The sequence below is a fragment of the Polypterus senegalus genome, chromosome 15 (assembly GCF_016835505.1).
Source record: "Polypterus senegalus isolate Bchr_013 chromosome 15, ASM1683550v1, whole genome shotgun sequence".
NCBI classification, from domain to species: Eukaryota; Metazoa; Chordata; class Cladistia; order Polypteriformes; family Polypteridae; genus Polypterus; species Polypterus senegalus.
The window spans coordinates 31,207,239-31,232,148 of record NC_053168.1 but is presented as its reverse complement, the minus strand read 5'-3'; positions in this window follow the sequence as shown (position 1 = coordinate 31,232,148).

The following is a 24,910-nucleotide window of genomic DNA, read 5'->3' as shown; positions in this document are numbered from 1 at the left end:
TAATGTAGCCAGTGGAGTGAGATAACAGGACAGCATATACAACAAACTCTTGTGGTGTCTGAGGTGCTATGGATTTAGGGCGATATGCTTGTGTAGGCTCAAGCCTCTCCATCTTATAATTAGGAGCCACACCGTCCACAGTCCTAATGGGGAAGGTACAGGTTTGCGTTCAAGGTGTTTATTTGTTAATTTTGGATTCTTCCTTTGACTTTCCCTGTACTGTTAAACTTGTATAATCAAATTATTATCTTTTGGATATAAAATTATTATTTTTAATACAGTTATACATTTTGGCACTCTACTCTTTACAAATATATGCAACAACAGAATATAGAATTTTAAACCAACATGTTCTTGAGTGTTGAATGCAATAAAGAAGAAAACAGGATGCCAAATGTATTTGTATATATGTGTATAACCACATAGAGTTAGCAATCTAGAAAAAAATTAAAGTAAAATGATGGTATATAAGTCCTTTATGAGATTGCATCTTTCACACTGTGCACTATTGTGGAGGTTGCATCACGTTAAAGACTCCGCAATAGAAGCAGTGTGGGTCCTAACATAAAAATTCTATTGGTGAATAGATTTTGCAAACACCATCATAATTTCTTCAAGATAAATATACAAGGTAATGTAAAAGGAGTCTACTGAAAGTCATACTAGCATTACAAATCAGTTTGAAGAGAACTAGCAAATTCAATTAAATACTAAAGAAAATGCAATTAAAAAAGGTTTGAATGGGATTTCATCTTTTCATTGCAATTAAACAGATTAGAAGTGGGATATTAGTCGGAAGTATTGAAAATTATAAAGAGGATATATAAGGCTGTTGGCAGCTGATATTTTAAACAAGTTCTTCAACGAGGGCACAAGCAGCATATCTGAAAACTCCTTAAGAGGAGACACTACACAAATATCAGAAAACACTTGTTCAGAAAAATAACTGCACACTCCTGGAGCACATTGCCTAGCAGGGGGTTTTAAAGCAACACCCCGGGAACCGCTAAGGCTCAGTTGGAAATGCCTTTAGAAATCCTTGGTGAATTGGAGTTAGTTGAACTCTGTTGGGATCAGTCGCCTGATTTTCTGTACTTTGTTTTATGATGTTAATTCTAAAAGTATTCAAAACCCCTTCACTTTCCGTACACTTTATTATATTGTAGACTTAAATTTAAATGGATAAATTCACATTTTTGCCCATCATTTTACACACAGTAACTCAAAATGACAAAGTGAGAGGTTTGCAAATTTATTAAAAATCAATAGCTGAAATCTCTCATTCAAAGAAGTATTCAGACCCTTAATGCAATGCTTTGTAAAAGCCCCTTTAGCAGCAATTACAGCTTTGAGTCTCCTTGGAAAAGTTTCTACAAGTTTGCATACCTGGATTTGGGAAGTTTATCACATTTTTTTCTGGTAGAACCTCTCAAGCTTCATTAGACTGGATGGGAAGTATCTGCAAACTCCCATCTTCAGGTCTCTCCACAGAAGTTCTAAGGGGTTTATATCTGGGCTTTGGCTGAGGACAGTCAGAGACTTGTCCTGTAGCCTCTCTGGTTTTGTCTTGGCTTCGCACTTCATGTCGTTATCATGCTGAAAGGTGAACCATTGCTCCAGTCTGAGGAGCAAGTTTTCTTAAAAGATCTCTCTGTATTTGGCAGCATTCATCTTTCCCTCAATTCCAACCAATCTCCCTGTCCCTGAAACTTAGAAGCAACCCCATGATGCTGCCACCACCATGTGTTATCATAGAGATGGTATTAAGCAGGTGATGAGCATTGTCTGGTCTTCAACAGACATATTGCTTGGAGTTCTGCTCAAAGAATTCAATTTTTGTTTCAACAGATCAGAGAAACTTTTTCCTTATGCTCTCCAAGTCTTTTAAATGCCATTTGGCAAACATCAAGCCTTTACTCAAAAGTCAGTCCCATCTGGCTGCTATGCCATAAACAGATGCTGAGATGGTCCTTCTTCTGGATTATCCTCCCATCTCAGCAATGAATGTCAGATGTTCTGTTGGAGTAATCATTTGGTTCTTTCTCACCTCCATGACCAAGGCCCTTCTTGCCTGGACAGCCAATCACAGAAAGTATCCTGGTGGTTCAAGTCTTTTTCCACTTTTTACAATTATTAAGGCCAGTGCACTCCTGAGGACACTCAACATTTTAGAAATGGTTATACTCTTCCCCTGATCAATGCTTTGCCAGAATTTGATCATGGAGGTCCACATAAAGTTCTTTGGAAGTCATGGCTTGGTTTTTATCCTGTCATGCAGTGTGAATTTTAGGACTTCATATACATGGGCGTATGCCTTTTTAAATGATGTCCAATCAATTTGGTTTGCCATAGATGGACTGCAATCGAGTTTTAGAAACATCTCAAGGAGAATTAAAGCAAACAAAATGCACCTGACCACAATTTGTGGTGCCAAAATGTCTGAAAGCAAATGAAAGATTTCAGCTGTTCATTTTTGAATAAATTTGCAAACTTTTCTGAAAACATGTTTCTTGTTATTTAGTGTAGACTAATTGTCAAATTAATTAATTTAACTAATTTTACCATTTCAAATTAAATCTATAACACAGTAAAGTGTGCAGAACGTGAAGGGCTGAGAATTCTTTCTGAATAACTTTCTGTATGAGATATAATGGCCAGGGTCTGCCCCTGGCTCTACTATCAGAAACCTGGGCCAGGTATACCATCTGGATACACCCAGAAGGCATCTTAAATAGATGCTTAAAACATATCATTTGGCTCCTCTTGGGCTGGAGAATTACTATTTTCTATTCTGAGGTGTTACCAGAATGGTCACCCTATTACAGGATATTGACACCAAATAGCCTGTGCAAGAACCTCATTTCTGTCACTTGTTACTGCAGTCTCTTTAATTCACTATCCAGAGCTTGTAACTATAGGTAAGAACAACAATTTAAATTAGGCAAAAAAATAAAAAATAAAAATCTACCTCTGCGCACTCAACTTCCACTTAATTACTACATCCACAGAACTGTCACAGCTGCATCCATTCATTGGTCAAATTCACAATCTCCACTCCCTCACTTGGTACTTGAATAACCCCATCATGTGAAAACTGATCACCTCTTACCTGAAGAGATCAAGCTACTGTTGTCCAGGAGAGGAGCATGACCTTGTATTTCAGAGGTGCTATTTTTCATCTTGACCTTATCACACTTAGAGTGTGCTGAAGATCTCGGTATTATAATCTAACAACAACATTTATTTATATAGCACATTTTCATACAAATAATGTAGCTCAAAGTGCCTTATAAGATGAAGAAAAGAGAAAAAAAGACAAAGAATTTAAATAAGACAACACTAATTAACATAGAATAAGAGTAAAGTCCGATGGCCAGGGAGAACAGAAAAACCAAAAAAAAAACTCCAGACGGCTGGAGAGAAAAAAATAAAATCTGCAGGGGTTCCAGACCATGAGACCGCCCAGCCCCCTCTGGGCATTCTACCTAACATACAGTAAGTGAAACAGTCCTCTTTGGATTTAGGGTTCTCATGGAAGGACTTGATGATGGTGGTCATGTAGACTTCTGGCTTTTAATTCATCAATGTAGGAACATCACGGTGCTTTGATTAGGTGGTGGTGGCGCAGGTCACGACCACAGAAAACCGGGAAAAGAAACAAAAGAGAGAGTAGGGGTTAGTACGGATTTTAGAGCCACCATGAATAGTTATGATAATAAATACAAAGAGAATATACAGATTATCAGGATTAAATTAAAATGAAGTTATGAGAAGGCCATGTTAAAGTAATGTGTTTTTAGCAGTTTTTTAAAGTGCTCCACTGTATTAGCCTGGTGAATTCCTATTGGCAGGCTATTACTAAAATCACTAAATCACTAAAATGTCCGTTTTCTCTTTATTTAGCTTGAGAAAATTACTATTCATCCATTTAGAAACACAAGTAAGACATTGTGTTAGTGAAACAACAGAGTCAGGGTCATCAGATGCTATTGATAAATACAACTGCATGTAATCAGAATAGCTGTGTTAACTCATGTTATGCCTCGAGATAATCTGACCTAACAGAAGCATGTAGATTGAAAAGAGCAGTGGACCCAGGATAGAGCCTTGTGGAACACCATATAGGATATCATGTGTGAGTTGTGATTACCACAACTAACAAAGAATTTTCTACCTAAGAGAACAACATTATGCATAACAGAAGACACACAACCTTAAGAATCACAAACGGGATACCTACCAAGATTACTAAATAACAGACCTTAAGACAGTAATAACAGCACTTATTGATGCAGAATACACTAGGTAAAAAGTTCTTAAAGTATGGGTAGCAACAAATTTTGGGTCAAGTGTTGTCTGACTTTGAGTCATACAGAATTGTGATTCATGATTCTACTCAATGAGAAAGGGTCATGTACGGTTTGTGGAGTATCTTGTTATGGATCGCCTTAGTCAGTTTAAACAAACACCACTCCTCCACTATGCCCTGTATGGGCGATTCCGCAAGGGGGAAAGCCCTCATCCCCCGGATAACTGTCAACAGTGATTCTCCGCGGGGTACAGGGATGACAGTTGGAGACAACTCAATAGCAATACATTGCTTGTTAATTTTTCTGTATTTTTATATAGTAATTTATCTTATACTTTTGTATTGCAATAACTGGCCTTTGAAAATGAACGAATGGCTATTGTACATTATGTCATTTTAGTTCTTGTTTGTAGGTATTAGTTGGGGCCTCCCACTTGAGCTGGAAGCTTGGCTCCAAATCTGGTAGCAGTGGCAAGGCTATTTCAACCATCACCTCAAATTCTACAGAGGCACAGAGACATCAAAAGGTGCTGCAAATAAAGCTTTTATTTTATTTTTGAAATTCTCCCATTCTTTCCATGCAGCGTTGGTTTCTGTCTCGGATCCAATGTTGTTGGAATTGTTTCCAGCTACCAAAGTTTTATCCTGGAAGCGCAGATTCAGAAAATGAGTGGATTGATAAGTCCGTTTAATGTAACATTATTATAATATTAAAAACTGAAGAACAGAAATCAACTGTTTAAACAAGTGTTACATACTGTATTCATATCCTAATATCTGAAAATGATAGGAAAGCAAAAATAAATACTGTACATGAATTTTCAGATAATGCTTTTCCTGCAGAAATTACACCCCCAATATTATCTCTTAAATTTTTATCACTTCTATTACTAAAATTAAACTCATAACATGGCCATCGTTTCCTTCTTTACTTTTATTAGCAGCTCCTAATGTTCATGGTAGCTGTTCAAACAATGTCACCTCTCTTGCCCAAAGCAGCACTCGAACTAGAACTGCCATTCATAGAAGAATAGTTAATCAGCACCAGCAGAGTCTTCTTTAAATATCTGTGATGGTAAATACATTGTGGAGGATCAGTGCTGGTGATTTTCTTTTTCTTCACGCAGTGGGCCTGGGATGAACATGAATAAATAATTCATGAACTGTTGTCTGTTTTTAGGTCAGTCATCTGCAAGTGGCTCGTTGCACAGCACTCTGTCTTAGCCAAGTATAAATACCTGTTAATGGTTTCTAACAAACACAATTTGCATGATTATTATTTTAAAAATAGAGTTTATAGATGAAATTTTTTATCGGACAGACGTTACATTCCACTAATAAGAATTACTGTACAGTTGGCATTGTAGCCATGTTATTCTTGTCATAGTAGTTAAGGTGTGACAAAAAATTGTACACCATCTTCATGCTGTTGTTATACTAGTAAAATGTTACGCGTGTGTTATCTCTTTGCTGTGAAAGTCGTGATGAGAGAAGGCACTTGTGTCAGCTCTCAACATCTAGAAAAATATCAAGAAAGTACAAAATACAAAGATCTCGACTTACAAAAACACACACAAAGAACAAATAAACAGAAAAAAAAATAAAGAAGCCACAACTTTGTCATCCCTTGGATCTGCACAAACAGATCCTGATCTGCTGTCTACCCCATTACAATCCAAAAAATACCATAAAAGCACAGTCACACCATGTAGAAATAGCAACACCTTTTCTACATGGTCCTCCCATTTCAGGGCACCATACTGTTTGGGACAATTGGCATCCCAGGTGTTTGTCATTCCTCAGGTGTGTTTCATTGCTTTAGAAAATAACTCAACTTGCCTCTCCCCTTTGGAGTCTGTAGCTGCCATTGTTCAACATGAGGACAAGAGTTGTGCCAATAAGAGTCAAAGAAGCCATTATGAAGTTAAAAAAAAGAATAAAATAATTACGGATGTTGGTAAAGCTGTAGGATTACCAAAATCAGTTGTCTGGAATATCATTAGGAAGAAAGAACAGACTGGTGAGCTCAGTAATCACAAAGGGCCTGATAGGCAAAGAAAGACCCCCACTGCTGATGACAGATGAATCCTGACAATGGTAAAGGAAAAGCCCCAAAACTCCTGTTGAACAATCCAGAAGCAGTCTTCATGAGATGGATGTGGATGTGTCAGAGATGAGTATCTACATAAGACTTCAGAAATACAGAGGCCTTACTGCAAGATGACAACCACTACTTATCCACAAATACAGGATGGCCAGATTACAGTTTGTGAAAAGGACTTAAAAGAGCCTGCAGAATTTTGGGAAAAGGTCTTGTGAATAGACGAGACAAAGATGAACCTCATCAGAGTGATGGCAAGAGCAAAGTGTGGAGATGAAAAAGAACTTCCTAAGATCTAAAGCAGACCACTTCATCTGTTACACATGTTGCAGGGAGGTGTTATGGCTTTGGCGTGTATGGCTGCCACAGGTCATGGTACACTTCTCTGCATTGATGATGTAACTGTTGACAATGAATTCGGAGGTCCGTAGAAATGTCTCCTCAAGTTCCAGCCACCAAGTTCATTGGACAGTGCTTCACCATACTACTAGATGATGATACCAGACATACTGCTAATGCAACAGGAGTTTTTCAAAGCTAAATAAAATTAAATTCAGTCACCCAATTTAAGTCCAATTGAGCAAGCCGTCCATATGCAGAAGAGAAAACTTAAGGAGATAATCCCCCAAAACAAGCAGGAGCTGAAGATGGCTGCATTTGAAGCTTGGCAGAGAATCACCAGAGAAGATCCTCAGCACCTGGTGATGTCTATGAATCGCAGACTTCAAGCAGGCATTGAATGGAAGGGATTTGCAACAAAGGACTAAATACGATGGCTTTAGTAGACCTGCCATTGCTGTGTCCCAAAAATTATGGTTCCCTGAAATGGGGGCACATATAGAAAAAGTGTTGTCATTTCATCATGGTGTGACCAAAATGTATGTAAATACCCTTAAATAAAAGTCTGCAATGTGCACTTTAATCACGATTGAATTGCTTGATTTGAAATTTTAAACTGTGGAGGAGGATTTATAAAGGAAAAATATGTCTTTGTCCCAAACATTATGGAGGGCACTTTACATACATTCCTTCTCATTCAATTCTAGGTCGAGGGTGACCAGATTTATACCTGCAGCAATGGATACAAAGCAGGAAACAAGCCTGGAAAGAGTACCAGTTCATCGCAGTGAAGAAAAACAGAATAGTGCATTTGTTATCATGAGGAGGTAGAGCTCCAACTGTCAGACTCTATAAAATAGCTTTGCCCCTTGCAGTCTGAATCCTATTCTACTCTTCCAGTGCCAAGGGCTTAAGCAAACCATAACTTTGTCCATATGAAGGCACAGCTGCACTCTGATTGCTTTTTGTTTCAAACTCCTTGCTTTGGCAGCGAGTCGAAATAAATACCTTGCCGAGTTAATTCAAGCTTTCTTTTAAATGGAAAATAAGTTTCAATAAATGTGCAAATGAAGTGCAATTAGGACAGAGCAAGCTGGCCAGATTAAAAATGATACTGAGCCAAAGCTACCAATGAAGGCCTGTCAGAACATGTTCGTTTAGTTGTGCTCCAGAGAGCAGGGGGAAAATTTGGGCAGGGGGAGCTGAGAACAGTACTGGAAACTTCTCCTTTCTTATTGATGGTCTTTGAAATTCACACTGCAGTAAATTAAAAAAACAAAAAATCAATAGACACTTGAAGGAAGTCATCAGACAACTGACCAACTGATCGAATCTATCTTGTATTCTTATTTCAGATATTCACTCATCTCAAATCAAGTGGCTTTATTGTATGGCCCCCATATTCTAACGCGGGCCCCTAGGCCAGAATCTCTGGCGGGCCCTTCACCTAGGGTTAAGGAAAACGTGATACCCAATAGGATTTAAAATAAAATAAGTGAGGTTAATGATGTGAAAACATAACAAGTATTATGCACATTTATTGAATATATTTTTAAAGTAAAGATCCTAATGAAAGACTTACAATAGTATCAAAAATGATTACAAAATTTGTTTTCTAGCTTTCTTTGATGCAAAATTGTTAATGACCTCACTAAAATCAAATAATATATATTAGAATTAGAATTAGAATTAGAATTAGAACAATCTAGACGAGAACAGGCCATTCAGCCCAACAAAGCTCGCCAGTCCTATCCACTTGCTTCCTCCAAGAAAACATCAAGTCGAGTTTTGAAAGTCCCTAACGTCTTACTGTCTACCACACTACTTGGTAACTTATTCCAAGTGTCTATCGTTCTTTGTGTAAAGAAAAACTTCCTAATGTTTGTGCGAAATTTACCCTTAACAAGTTTCCAACTGTGTCCCCGTGTTCTTGATGAGCTCATTTTAAAATACAAGTCTCGATCCACTGTACTAATTCCCTTCATAATTTTAAACACTTCAATCATGTCACCTCTTAATCTTCTTTTGCTTAAACTGTAAAGGCCCAGCTCTTTTAATCTTTCCTCATAATTCAACCCCTGTAGACCTGGAATCAGCCTAGTCGCTCTTCTCTGGACCTTTTCTAGTGCTGCTATGTCCTTTTGTAGCCTGGAGACCAAAACTGCACACAGTACTCAAGATGAGGCCTCACCAGTGCATTATAAAGGTTGAGCAGAACCTCCTTGGACTTGTACTCCACAGATCGTGCTATATAACCTAACATTCTGTTAGCCTTCTTAATGGCTTCTGAACACTGTTTGGAAGTTGATAGCTTGGAGTCCACTATGACTCCTAAATCCTTCTCATAAGGTGTACTCTCGATTTTTCGACCGCCCATTGTGTATTCAAACCTAATATTTTTACTTCCTATGTGTAATACTTTACATTTACTGACATTAAATTTCATCTGCCACAAATCTGCCCAAGCCTGTATGCTATCCAAGTCCTTCTGTAATGATATAACGGATTCCAAATTATCTGCTAATCCACCTATCTTGGTATCATCTGCAAACTTAACCAGCTTGTTACTTATATTCCTATCTAAATCATTTATATATATTAAAAATAGCAGCGGCCCTAGCACTGACCCCTGTGGAACACCACTCTTAACATCGCCAGTTCTGATGAGGTTCCTCGCACCATCACCCTCTGCTTCCTGTGTCTGAGCCAATTCTGCACCCATCTAAAAACATCACCCTGAATTCCCACTTCTTTTAACTTGATGCCCAACCTCTCATGTGGCACCTTATCAAATGCTTTCTGAAAGTCCAGATAAATAATATCATAAGCTCCACTTTGATCGTATCCTTTTGTTGCCTCCTCATAGAATTCCAACATGTTAGTAAAACACGACCTCCCCTTCTGAACCCATGCTGACTGTTCAGAATAACTCCTGTCCTTGTCATGTGTTGCTCAATCTTATCCTTAATAATTCCTTCCATTAATTTTCCTGTGATGCTTGTTAAGCTTACTGGCCTATAGTTGCTTGGATCTGCCCTGTCACCCTTTTTATATAATGGGATGATATTTGCCATTTTCCAGTCCTTTGGAATCTCTCCAGTGCACAGTGACTTCCTAAAAATGTGTCAAGGGTTTATATATGTACTCACTAGCCTCCTTAAGAACACGAGGATAAATATTATCTGGGCCTGGTGATTTGTTTGATTTCATCTTATTTAATCTGAGCAGCACTTCTCCCTCTACAATTTCCAAATCCCTCAGTACCTCCTTAGTAGTTGCGTTTACCTCTGGCAGGTTATCCACTTGCTCACTTGTAAACACCTCAGAAAAATGTAAGTTTAGGGCATCTGCTATTTCATTGTCTGTATCTTTTAATTCCCTTTACTATTCCTGATGAACTTGACCTCCTCCTTAACTGTTCTTTTACTACTAAAATACTGAAAGAATCTCTTGGGGTCTTCTTTCGCCTTATCTGCTATATTCCTCTCCAACTGTCTTTTAGCCTCTCTGATATCCTTCTTAATGGTTGCCCTCATTTTCTCATACGCTACGGTTCTCTTTGCAGTCATTAGTCTTATATGCCTTATACAGCAGTTTTTCCTTTGCAACTTCTTTTTAAATCTTTATTAATCCATCGTGGAGATATTTTTAGTTTCCTATTACTTCCAAATTTAGGTATGTATCTGTCCTGCATTACATGTAAAACATTTTAAACCTGTTCCACTGCTCCTCGACTGTCTCCACATTTAAAAGCTTATCCCAGTCTATCCTACTTAGACTTTGTCGCATCTGCTCAAAATTAGCCCTACTAAAGTTCAACTTAACAATTTTAGTCTTTGCATCTGTACTCTTACAAAATACTGAGAATTGTATTACATTATGGTCACTTGACCCTAGTGGTTCAATCACCTCTACACCCTCAATTCTATCCTGATTATTACAGAATACTAAATCCAGATAGGCTTCACCCCTTGTTGGTGCTTTAACATGCTGTGTTAAAAACAGTCACTGATTACTTCTAAAACTCCTGCTCTTGTGCTCCTCCATCTGTAAGGTTATCCCAGTTAATATTTGGATAATTAAAGTCCCCATGACTATAATATCCCCTGTAAACTTGCCTTTTGATATTACTAAAAGATGTGTGTTGAAATTACTGTCTGAATTGGGTGGTCTATAACACACTCCTAAAATGAGACCTTTTCCCTAATATTTTCCAGGTGAAGCCACATGTCCTCACTAAGATGGGGCTCATCATCCAACTGAAGATGACTTACATTTAATTCCTGTTTGGCATAAACAGCAACCCCACCTCCTTTTCTGTTCTGTCTATCCTTCCTAAAAATGTGTATCCCTCTATGTTACACTCATCCCCATCTTTGTTATTTAGCCAGGTTTCCGTTATTGCTATAATATCATAATTGTGCTCTGCTACATACAACTCCAACTCACTTACCTTATTTTTGATACTTCTAGCATTAAGGCAAGCTATTTTTAATGTGTTAATCCTTCTATCTTTACGTGTTTGCTTAAAATTTACATTACTATGCATTTTTATTTCTACACCATTGTTTGTTCTTCCATGTATAGATCTAAATCTGGCCTGTCCTAAACTCCCTGCCCCCCCATCCCCTAGTTTAAACAATCCTCGACTAGCCTACACATACGCCTCCCCAATACATTGGTGCCCCTCCGGTTCAGATGTAACCCGTCACGCGGAACAGGTCCCATCTGTTCCAAAAGGAGTCCCAATGCCCCATAAACCTATACCCTTCTACCCTGCACCAAGATTTGAGCCACGCGTTAAGCCTTCTAATCTCCTCAATCTTACCTGGACTGGGCGTGGCACAGGCAGAACTGGAGAAGACTACCTTGTCAGTTCTGCTCCTCAGCTTGGTACCTAACTCTTTGAATTTGGATCGCAGAACTGACAGACTACCCTTATGTATGTCATTTGTTCCAACGTGGACAATGACAACTGGATCCACCCGCTCTGGCCAAGAGCCTATCCACCCTTCCAGGAGGTCTCCCACCTGTGCTCCCGGAAGGCAACACACCGTCTGAGACTCTCTCTCTCTGGAGCACACCTGCGCTTCAATCCCCCTAATGATTGAGTCCCCAACTATCACTACCTCTCTCTTTTTGGGAACTGGTTTTGAGGTGGCCCGTTGGGGCTCCTCAACCCTGCCTACCACCTCAGAATTATCAGAGTCACCGTCCAGCTCCGCCAGGACATGATAACGGTTAGACACTTCTAATTCTGGGGTTGATGCCCCGGACAGTGTGCACCCTTTACCTTACGCCTTGCGACCGTGACCCACCTATTCCTACCTGTCTGGTCTGGAATCTCCTTCCGCGCCACCTTAGGGGTGCACACTATCTCTCTAAAGGACACCTGGGCCAAGTCCGCCAATTCTCTATTACAACGCAGGTCAGCCAACTCCTCCTCCAGTTCAGCGACCCTGAGCTCGAGGTGCTGGATCAGCTGGCATCTCTTGCAGATGTAGCCCTCATAGACAACTGGCTCTTCCAAACCATCATCTAAAAAGTCCAACATCCAACAGGACTTGCATTGCACTGGCCTCATTATTAAAATTTGATTTGGGATTACTAAGCTGCCTTAACTATATATTTTTTTTTTCTTAAAATTAAATTTCTTCTTCTTTCAGCTGCTCCTTAACTTAAATGGTAACACTAAGATCTGCTACAGATATTTTACACCTTTTCCCCTTAAGCTCCTGTACTGTTCTCCCTCTCAGCTGCCTGCTGTTTGCCTTTCTATGAGGTTAACTTTACTTTTCTCTGTCTCTTCTAGCTTTGCGCTCTTCTTACTTATAAGCTCTTCACTCGCACTGTTTGTATTCCCCCGTATTAATGAACCAATACGCTGTCGCCCACTTAACTGTTCTGCCTCTGGACGCTAAGGACTGTTTAATCTAAAATAAACAAATAAATAAAACTTTACTACCTTATTTGCTCCTACTGCTCCTTGTGCCTGATCGGTGTCTTAACGCAGGCCGCTTACCTGCGCACTACTGAGTTTCCACCTTTTACTGCTTTGAAGTCAGCCGCGGCCTTTTTTTCTTTTCCTTTAAACTAAGGAATCGCTTAGTTTAAAGGAAAAGATATATATATATATATATATATATATATACAGGGGGTCCTCAGGTTACAACACAGTTCCGTTCCTACAATAGTGATGTAACCCGAATTTTGGTGTAAGTCGAAACACACTCTAGCCTAAGTCACTTACCTATCTTAACACATTTGCAAAATCATAATCTAGAACATAAAAACACAAAATCTAAGCCTCAGAAAAAGGAAAAGGACATAAATATACTGCACTGTACACTGTACTGTATTAACAGAAAAAATGAGTGTAAAAAAATCCTTACCTTTATTCCTTCTCATGTCTCAATTTTTTTTAAGTTTTTATGAGAGTGGGTGTTGTAAACTCGAAACGTTGTATGTCGAGATGTTGTAACCCGAGGACCCGCTGTAATAAATAATATAATAATAATAAATTTAGCTGCTTAGCTAAACAGAATTGCTAGATGATTAAGTCATTTTTAGTTTTCAAAATATTTTATGCTGAAGATGACACTCAACGCTGTAGGATGAATTCTTGCTTTCTGTTCATACGTTTTGTTTGTGTATAATATCTACTCATCCTGCGCTGGGCCCCTCAGTGGTACGAAATAACGTTCATTAGAACAGCAGTGAAACAAATACAGTGGTACCTCGGTATACGTCTGCTTTGGAATAAGTCCAACTTGGTAAACGTCCTGTTTGGACACGAAAAATTTTGCTTGGTATACGACCTTTGTTTGGAATACGACTCGTGTGCTAGAACACCGCGCGCTACCCTTCTTTACCTCTCTCGAGATAAAGCCACGACTGCCCATGAGCGTCAGTGCACCAGTTGCTAGCATTCCGTGAACAATCCGCGCTATAACTCTCTGTGAATTTTCATGTGTGTGGTATAGCGGGTCCACAGCTCCTGTCAAAGGCCAGTTTTAAAATAAATAATCACCACGTTCGCAACTTGGTGAGGGGGCATGGTGGTTATGTGGCGGAAGCGGTTCTCAGGGCGATTCGCAATGTGACCATCTGCATTCGTGATTGTTCCTGGGGCTGCTTATCTTGATAAATAGAAGCACGAGTCGGCTAGAAGGGGAGGAAAAAGAAAGAACAGAGGGGAGGTTGAGAGAGAGAGAGACAGTGAGAGAGCATGAAGTAGCTGAAGTAGGCAGAGTGACGGTCAGCTGCAAATAGGGCGACTCCCCTGTTGGGAAGCAGGGGGGCCGCCAGGTAAAAAGGCACCGGACTTCTTCTTGTTTTTTTTTTAAAGAATGCGTCCTGCTCTATTTTAACCTTGTTGTTGTTAAGAAGACTTTTTTTCTATTGTTTTTAACCTCCTCGTTTCACTTCTGATCTTATGGATTATTTATTGGAACTTTGGGGACTGCACCTTAATTTGAACACCATGTTTTGTTAATTGTTTTAATAAAAGCACTTTGCACTTTTTCACCATCCCCTTGCTTTGTTGTTACCGATGAGCTTACCAGTGAGGTACATTACCGATGGTGTAGGGTTCAAGGGCTCCCCGAAAGCTGATGGGAGCATACAGCAAACCCGAATCGTCACAATGTGATTTTGTGTTTTTTCATGTAATTTGAATTGATTGTTGAAAAGTATGAAGGTGGCATGCGTATCCGGGACGTGGCTGTTGCATACCGTTTGCCGAGAACGACGGTATCTACGATTTTGAAAAACAAAGACGTTATTAAAAAGTAAAGTGAGGTTACATTTTCATTTATTTCATCTAATTGCTTTTGAATTTATGTATTTTAGTATTAAGCAGTGTTTAAATTATTTTATACAACCCCATCAATGTATAATATACCAATAACAATAGGATTTTTTTTCATGGGAACGGATTAATCATTTTCACATTATTTCTTATGAGAAAAATTTGTTTGGTATACGTTCTGTTTGGTATAAGTCAAAGGATTTGGTACAGATTAAGGATGTATACCAAGTTACCACTGTACTGTACATAAATAGCATAATGTGAGACAAACGCAAGACAGGAATAAATTAAAAAAATACTATACTAAACTATATCACACTACAGTATGCTGCACTATACTATACTAGCCAACTCAATAAAAGCACAACAACATTTATTTCTATAGCACATTTTCATATAAATAATTTAGCTGAAAGTGCTTTACATGATGAAGAAAGAGAAAAAAAGACAAAATAAATAAGAATTAAAATTTGGGAACACTAATTAACATAGAATAAAAGTAAGGTCTTGATGACCAGGGAGGATGGAAAAAACAAAAAAAACTCCAGATGGCTGGAGGAAAAAAAAATCTGCAGGGGTTCCAAGGCATAACATAAATGCTCTCAATCAGTCCTCATTGTATTCATGGTTCACATGGAAGAACTTGATGATGACGGTCACGTGGACCTCTGGCCTTTAATCCATCAATGTAAGGCCATCATGGCGCTTTGATCAGTTGGTGGTGGTGTAGACCGCCACCACAGAAAACCTGAAAAAGAACAGAAGAGAAAGTAGGGGTTAGTATGGATTTTGGAGCCACCATGAATAATAATGATAACTAATTGAATATACAGAGCATCAGGATTAAACTAAGATGAAGCTATGAGAAAGCCATGTTAAAGTAATGTGTTTTCAGCAGTATTTTAAAGTGCTCCACTGTATTAGCCTGGTGAATTTCTATCGGTCAGCTATTCCGGATTTTAGGTGCATAACAGCAGAAGGTCGCCTCACCACTTCTTTTAAGTTTTGCTCTTTGAATTCTAAGCAGACACTCATTTGAAGATCTAAGGTTACAATTTGGAGTGTAAGGTGAAAGACCTTCTGAAATATAAGATGGAGCGAGATTACTTAAGGCTTTATAAACCATAAGCAGTATTTTAAAATGAATTCTAAATGACACAGGTAACCAATGTAGTGTCATCAAAACTCTGGAAATGAGTTTGGATTTTCTTTTCCTAATTAAGATTCTAGCAGCTGCATTCTGCACGAGTTGCAATCGATTGATGTCTTTTTTGGGTGGTCCTGAGAGGAGTGCGTTACGGCAATCTAGTCGACTAAAAACAAAAGCGTGAACTAATTTCTCAGCATCTTGCAATGTTATAAGGGGTCTAACTTTTGCTATATTTCTTAAGTGAAAAAATGCTGTCCTAGTAATCTGATTAATATGTGATTTAAAATGTGAGTCAATAGTTACCCCTAAATTCTTTACCTCTGTCTTGACTTTTAATCCTAATGCATCAAGTTTATTTCTAATAACCTCATTATATCCATTATTGCCAATCACTAAAATTTCTGTTTTCTCCTTATTTAGTTTGAGAAAATTACTACTCATCACATTCACAAGTGCCTGAGTGTGTATCTGTGTATCTGTGTGTCCATTTGGTTGCTAGGGTTAGGCAGAAAAATGTAATAATAGGCAAAACATGTAAAATAAGAGTAAAAAAAATCAACCATGATAATAAAAAGTACCAAATAAGGGTCAAAAAATAGCAAAATTGGTCTTGGTGTTATAAAAGTGGTCCAACATTATACACCGGCTGTAGCTGCTGGAAGGTAAGGCAGGTTCAAGCACGGGTCAAATGTGTGCCGAAAGAAATTTCTCAGTCCAAAAGTTAATTTTAAAAGGTTTAGTGAAAATTCAAGCAAACAATCCACACAAGAAGTAATTATATATGTAGAATAAATGGCAAAAAAAGGAAAAATGTTTCTTTTTGTTAAACTTCAATTGTTTCTATATTTAAGGATGAATTGTTTCACTATGCTTTACTTCACATTCAGTACGTTCTAAATGTATGGCTCTGCACATACAACTGAGCATGTTAAGGCGCAGTTTGAAACCGTGTGCCCTCCTTGCCTTACCTATGGTAAGGCAGATCAGTAACTGAGTCTAACCTATGGTCAGAGGGACAAGAAATAGTTAGAATATACCAATTCAACTATAACCTCCCATAGACTAGGCACTAATATATAGGCAAACATTTAATATAACTTAAATAATTAGCAAATGGTTCTTATACTGGCAACAGCAGCATAGTAGCAACTTTCTCGCAGCTGCTCGAGCCACATTAAGAAAGTTTATAGCTATAATGCTAATGACTGATAACATTTTGTGGTGGGCAATGGATAAGTGAAAATAACGATAAATCGATCTTCACGTCGGGACACCAAAGCCCCACCATGACTAGGCTAGTGTCGCTAAACCAGGCCAATGACCAACACTGCGTTTTCCCAGCATAACACTTCAACTATAAAAGTGACAGCTCAGCAAGTGACACTTAGGGAAGCAGTGAAGACTGGTGACTTTATCCGAAAGGGAAAAGGCCGCCACAAGGGAAAGGGATCGGGTGAGAATTACAGAGTGGCCCACAAAAAAGTGGCCTGCCTCCACCGTGGAAACCACTTTTGTGATGGCAGTGTACAAAAGTGGTCAGTGCGTGCTAGTGCAGCTGAAATTAATGCCATGCAGTATTCAATGACAAGAAAGAATGGTAATAGTGGAAGCGTACATGCGGATAGGTTCCATCAATGAAACACAGGAAATTTTCACGGATCAGTTTCCTCAACATGGACAGCTAATTAAAACAAGCATGCAGAAATTAGTGAAAAAGTGGCACACAATGGGTTCCAATTGTAATGCCAAGAAGAACAGAGATCCTCCTGTACATTGAATATGCTGAACTGGGCACAGAGATGTATTGAGACACAAGGAGATCACTTTCAACATCTTCTGTAAATGTGAGTACCAAATATGATCATTTTTCTCTTCACCACATAATGCAGTTGTCCCAGTAAAGGCGGGCCACTTTTTCACGGGCCACCCTATATTATACCAGGCCAGATGGATTAAAATAAGAACAATGTATTAAATAAAAAACATGACGACTATGTTGATTACTTAGATTTCAACCTATCTTAGACAGGTAGCATAGCTAGTACTAATAGATAAGTGAATAAGTCATTGATAAAAGAAGAGACCGTAATACATTATAATGGTAATACATAATTTAGTGATAACAACAACCAATAATAGAAACAATAGCAATAGCAGACGTCCTGTATGTAGACAGGCTACTAGGAAGTGATCTGAGGGGATTGGGCAGCCAAGGGGTAGAAGCTGTTACAGAACCTGGCACAATTGGTTTGGATACTACTATACTTTCTGCAACATGGAAATGGGACAAAGAGATCATGGGAGGGGCAGAAGCGGTCCTCCACAATGCTGCAGGCTTTGCAGATACAACACTTGGCAATGATGTATTTAATGGACGGTAGACAGATCTCAATGGTCTTTCTGCGGTGTGTATTATCTGTTGTAGGACACTGAAATCAGAGATGCTGCAGTCCCCAAACTAGATGATGACGCAGTTGGGCAGGACACACCTGATGGAGTCCCTGTAGAATGTGGTGAGAATGGGGGCAAAGGTAGACTTGCCTTCGTCAAGTGTGGAAGGAAGTGAAGATGCTACTGTGCCTTTTGGCTATGGAGGTAGTGCTAATTGTCCAGCTGGAAGTCAGCTGCCAGGTGTATTTGGTGCTCGTCATCAATTTCATCACAGAGTGCCAAATGTGCAGTGGAGTGTGGACAGTATGACCCTTTCTGAAGTCCACAATCATCTATTTTGTATTGTCCATGTTGCACTTGTACCAGTCTGCCAGTCGTCATATCTTCATTCTGTTAGCTGATTCATTCCCATTCACACATTGTTTCTCCTTAGGCTTTTGTGCTGTTGAATTAAGAAAATACTGAAACTGCATTAAACAAGTCTTCATGCACTGCTTCATATATGATAAGATTCAATGTGTTTGGTTCGTGCACCCATCCACCCATCTGTCCTTTTACATATCTTGTCACACTAGCATAAAGCAGACAGTTGGACCTCATCCTCAACAGGGTGTTGGCGTATGGCGATATGAGTTCATGTATACAACCTGTAAAAAATAAACACATAAAGAGTTATAGGGTTGGGGGCCAGGATAGATACCCCATTTAATTTGGAGCAGTGAAACAAAGAGTTGGTCACAACAGAATTTGTTCTGGCTTCTATAGCCTTTTGGCAGCTTCCAGGAAGGAGGATGAGTCCTCGCCTATAGCAGATCCACGAGTGAACACTGATTTCCAGTTTGAGTATCTCTTAGTTGAATACTCCAAACAAATATATTTTTTAAATGTTACTTACCAATTGTAGATTGTAGTTATGGCTGAGAAAAAAAATCTTAATCTTGTATTTTTGTGCATAAAGGACATAAAGCTTCTGGTAAAATTAACATTAAAACATTAAAACTCCCTGCCTAATATTGTGTACGTGTGTCACCAAAACAGCTCTGATCCATTAAGGCATGGATTCCACAGCACCTCTGAAGGTGTCCTTTGGTATCCGGGACCAAGACGCTAGCAGAAGATTCTTTAAGTCCTGTAAGTTGTGAGGTGGGGCCTCCATGGATTGGACTTGTTTTTCCAGCACCTCCCAAATATGTTTGATCTGACAGAGATCTGGGGAATTTCAAGGCCAAGTCAAAATTAAGTCAAACCATTCCTGAACAAATGCCATCAAGGGTGTACTGGTCTTCAACAATCTTCAAGTAAGAGGTACATGACAAATTATCATCCGCATGAATGTCAGGAACCAAGGTTTAACAAAATTGCCCAGAGTGTCACACTGCCTCTCCCAGTTTGGCTTCTTCCCTTAGTGCATCTTGCTGTCATCTATTTCGAAGGTAAATGATGCATGCACACCTAGGCCATCCACGTGATCTAAAAGAAAATGTGATTCATTAGTCTAGACCACCTTCTTCCATTGATCCATGATCCAGCATTGACACGTACATGCCCATTGCAGACTCTTTTGCCAGTGGACAGGGGTCAGCATGGGCACTCTGACCAATCTATGGCAGGTCAGGGGCTGCAATTGCAGTTTAATTCAGTTCTGTATGCATTAAAATCTTTCCATTGATGGTAACAAATAACAGAAATTTTAGCCATTAAATGCAAATGTAATCTTCTGTAAAAGGTAACAGTAAAAGTTGTGTAAACAATAAAAAGTAAAGCACTTTAAATCCTGTCAACAGTTTTTTTTTTTACACTGATCAAACAAACACTATTACTGAGGTAGTAAAGCGTAACTTGAGTACGCTTTCACTTAGGCTAACTAAATTTTGCATACAAGTATTAGATACAAAACGTAGATTTATATTAACTTTTGAGCTATTTCCACTAACCAGAAGTGGCACATTTTAAGAATATTATTTTTAAATCACTTATAATAAAATAAAAGACATCTGTTTAAAAAATTGAGGGAGAGGCTGAGCTATAGTGTTAAAAAGTGTTGTTCTTGAATGAACAGCACAGAATAAAAGTGGGTCACAGGTAAAAATAACTGAAGACCCCTGTCTTGATGTGTTAAATGTTTAACTAACTATTAAAAAGTTTTAACCTGTGGAAAAAAATATTACATCACATGTACAGTGATCCCTCGCTATATCACGCTTCGACTTTCGCGGCTTCACTCTATCGTGATTTTTTTCTCATACACGCTTACGTCACTACGCATGTGCGAAAATTCATTTATCACGGTAGAGCCTGGAACGGATTAACCGTGATAAACGAGGGTTCACTGTATACTTCAAATGCCAAAAATGTACAGGTTTATACTTTTTCATTTTTAAAATTTAGAAATAAAGTACCTCTCAAATTTTTGTATTTACTCACTTGTTGGTCCTTCAAGTGTTTGACTAAACTTTTGTGTTATCTGCTGTTGTGCAGTCGCAAATCTTGCAGAGAGACTTGCATGTATCTTATGGTTTTCCACCCTCATTTGTCACAAAGCCAAGGTATTTCCACTTGTCTTCTTCCTCATTTGGGCATGGTGCTGAATGCTGTGATACTGGTGAAACTGACGTCATCGCACTTAACGTCTTGGCTTCATAATCTGTACTAACGCCTACTTTCTCTTCTGTTCTTTTTCCGGTTTTCTGCGCCACCACCACTTGATCAAAGCACTGTGATGTTCCTACATTGATGGATTAAACAACAACAACATTTATTTATATAGTACATTTTCATATAAAAAAATGTAGCTCAAAGTGCTTTACATAATGAAGAATAGAAAAATAAAAGACACAGTAAGAAAATAAAATAAGCCAACATTAATTAACATAGAATAAGAGTAAGGTCCGATGGCCAGGGAGGACAGAAAAAACAAAAAAAAACTCCAGACGGCTGGAGAAAAATAATAAAATCTGCAGGAGTAGACATGACTATCGTCATCAAGTTCTTCTAATGTTTGTGCGAAATTTACCCTTAACAAGTTTCCAACTGTGTCCCCGTGTTCTTGATGAGCTCATTTTAAAATACAAGTCTCGATCCACTGTACTAATTCCCTTCATAATTTTAAACACTTCAATCATGTCACCTCTTAATCTTCTTTTGCTTAAACTGTAAAGGCCCAGCTCTTTTAATCTTTCCTCATAATTCAACCCCTGTAGACCTGGAATCAGCCTAGTCGCTCTTCTCTGGACCTTTTCTAGTGCTGCTATGTCCTTTTTGTAGCCTGGAGACCAAAACTGCACACAGTACTCAAGATGAGGCCTCACCAGTGCATTATAAAGGTTGAGCATAACCTCCTTGGACTTGTACTCCACAGATTGTGCTATATAACCTAACATTCTGTTAGCCTTCTTAATGGCTTCTGAACACTGTTTGGAAGTTGATAGCTTGGAGTCCACTATGACTCCTAAATCCTTCTCATAAGGTGTACTCTCGATTTTTCGACCGCCCATTGTGTATTCAAACCTAATATTTTTACTTCCTATGTGTAATACTTTACATTTACTGACATTAAATTTCATCTGCCACAAATCTGCCCAAGCCTGTATGCTATCCAAGTCCTTCTGTAATGATATAACGGATTCCAAATTATCTGCTAATCCACCTATCTTGGTATCATCTGCAAACTTAACCAGCTTGTTACTTATATTCCTATCTAAATCATTTATATATATTAAAAATAGCAGCGGCCCTAGCACTGACCCCTGTGGAACACCACTCTTAACATCAGCCAGTTCTGATGAGGTTCCTCGCACCATCACCCTCTGCTTCCTGTGTCTGAGCCAATTCTGCACCCATCTAAAAACATCACCCTGAATTCCCACTTCTTTTAACTTGATGCCCAACCTCTCATGTGGCACCTTATCAAATGCTTTCTGAAAGTCCAGATAAATAATATCATAAGCTCCACTTTGATCGTATCCTTTTGTTGCCTCCTCATAGAATTCCAACATGTTAGTAAAACACGACCTCCCCCTCTGAACCCATGCTGACTGTTCAGAATAACTCCTGTCCTTGTCATGTGTTGCTCAATCTTATCCTTAATAATTCCTTCCATTAATTTTCCTGTGATGCTTGTTAAGCTTACTGGCCTATAGTTGCTTGGATCTGCCCTGTCACCCTTTTTATATAATGGGATGATATTTGCCATTTTCCAGTCCTTTGGAATCTCTCCAGTGCACAGTGACTTCCTAAAAATACGTGTCAAGGGTTTATATATGTACTCACTAGCCTCCTTAAGAACACGAGGATAAATATTATCTGGGCCTGGTGATTTGTTTGATTTCATCTTATTTAATCTGAGCAGCACTTCTCCCTCTACAATTTCCAAATCCCTCAGTACCTCCTTAGTAGTTGTGTTTACCTCTGGCAGGTTATCCACTTGCTCACTTGTAAACACCTCAGAAAAATGTAAGTTTAGGGCATCTGCTATTTCATTGTCTGTATCTTTTAATTCCCTTTACTATTCCTGATGAACTTGACCTCCTCCTTAACTGTTCTTTTACTACTAAAATACTGAAAGAATCTCTTGGGGTCTTCTTTCGCCTTATCTGCTATATTCCTCTCCAACTGTCTTTTAGCCTCTCTGATATCCTTCTTAATGGTTGCCCTCATGTTCTCATACGCGCTACGGTTCTCTTTGCAGTCATTAGTCTTATATGCCTTATACAGCAGTTTTTTCCTTTGCAACTTCTTTTTTAAATCTTTATTAATCCATCGTGGAGATTTTTTTAGTTTCCTATTACTTCCAAATTTAGGTATGTATCTGTCCTGCATTACATGTAAAACATTTTTAAACCTGTTCCACTGCTCCTCGACTGTCTCCACATTTAAAAGCTTATCCCAGTCTATCCTACTTAGACTTTGTCGCATCTGCTCAAAATTAGCCCTACTAAAGTTCAACTTAACAATTTTAGTCTTTGCATCTGTACTCTTACAAAATACTGAGAATTGTATTACATTATGGTCACTTGACCCTAGTGGTTCAATCACCTCTACACCCTCAATTCTATCCTGATTATTACAGAATACTAAATCCAGATAGGCTTCACCCCTTGTTGGTGCTTTAACATGCTGTGTTAAAAAACAGTCGCCGATTACTTCTAAAACTCCTGCTCTTGTGCTCCTCCATCTGTAAGGTTATTCCAGTTAATATTTGGATAATTAAAGTCCCCCATGACTATAATATCCCCCTGTAAACTTGCCTTTTTGATATTACTAAATCTACTATTCTATGAGAACCCTGAATACCACGAGGACTGATTGAGGTCATTTATGTTAGGTAGAATGCCTAGAGGGGGCTGGATGGTCTCGTGGCCTCAGAACCCCTGCAGATTTTTTTTTTCCTTCAGCCATCTGGAGTTTTTTTTGCTTTTTCTGTCCTCCCTGGTCATCAGGCCTTAATTTTATTCTATGTTAATTAGTGTTCCCTAATTCTATTTTCTTATTTATTTTGTGATTTTTTCTCTTTTTTCATCATGTAAAGCACTTTGAGCTTCATCATTTGTATGAAAATGTGCTATAGAAATAAATGTTGTTGTCTTATTAAGACCTGTGAGTGGATGGAAAGGGGGCTGCAACTTTAGCCATGCCGGTTGATAGCCCACTAGGCTTAACAGTCAAAAGTCCGATACCATGAAAAATGAGTATTTAAGTAGCTTTAAAATGTTAAAATCAATATTTATTGATTTTGACAATCCTAGGCCCAGACCTATCGTGGCAGTGCTGGTTCAATACAGGAACCATAAACAGACAAGACACCAGTCCAAATCCAATCTGTTTTTGTTCGTTTTTTATTTATTTATTTATTTTTGAGAGATTTGATCTTAGGCCCAGCAAGGCCCCGCACACTACTTCTGCACATCTTAAGAAGACTGAACTCCCTTTTATTCTAAGCATTGCTATGCAATCAAGTAGAATTTGTTAAAGTGAAAAAACATATGAAATGCTAATATTTAAGCAATAAACCCTCTTGTTTGTATTCTGTACTGCATCATTTACTGGCAGCAATTCTTGGCTGCTCAGAATGAGAGAAACAATTTGAGGCATTTTACATACGTAACTTAATGACATGAATTTGGATGCCCTTGTTCAGGTCCTCTTTAGAAACGCAGCGTTTAATTTATGTCAGTGCCTTCAACCTTAAGGTGATTTTTAGCCAAGCACTTACATAGGAGCTTGTCAGATTGTTGGTTTTTGTTCCTTTTTTTTAATGTAAAGAGATTAGAAGCAGTTTATTTTCTGATCCTTCATAGTGTTACTGATGATTATATTTAGCTATCACATTAAACATGACCAAAACATTAAAAAAATCAGGAAAATTTCCAAATTATTAATGTGTTCAATATAACTTGTAGTTAGTTGTATACAAATAGCAAACCTGGAAATTGTTAGATTCAGCTCAATCTATCTATCTATCTAAGTTACTAAGTGAGTCCATAATGATGCACTGGGACACATCATCAGTGATGTTTCCTGGGGTCATTGGGTGTTTCTGGTCTCACAACATCAGACATTCTCACACTGGTGACCGTGTAGGAGCTGCTCAGGCAGTGACTAGTGTCAAAGCAGCATTTGTCCACGGATCACCCATCTTCATCCACAGCCATCTAGAGGCTCTGATAGGTGATCTACTCAAACACCACTTGATGCCAAGCAATGTGTAAACCTTGCAGAAAGAGCAGCCAGTTAAGCTTTGTAATTCACTTGCTTCCTCTCAAATGCTTCTTCCTTCTGATCTTCCCATGGAACTGTCACTTCAGTCAGGTT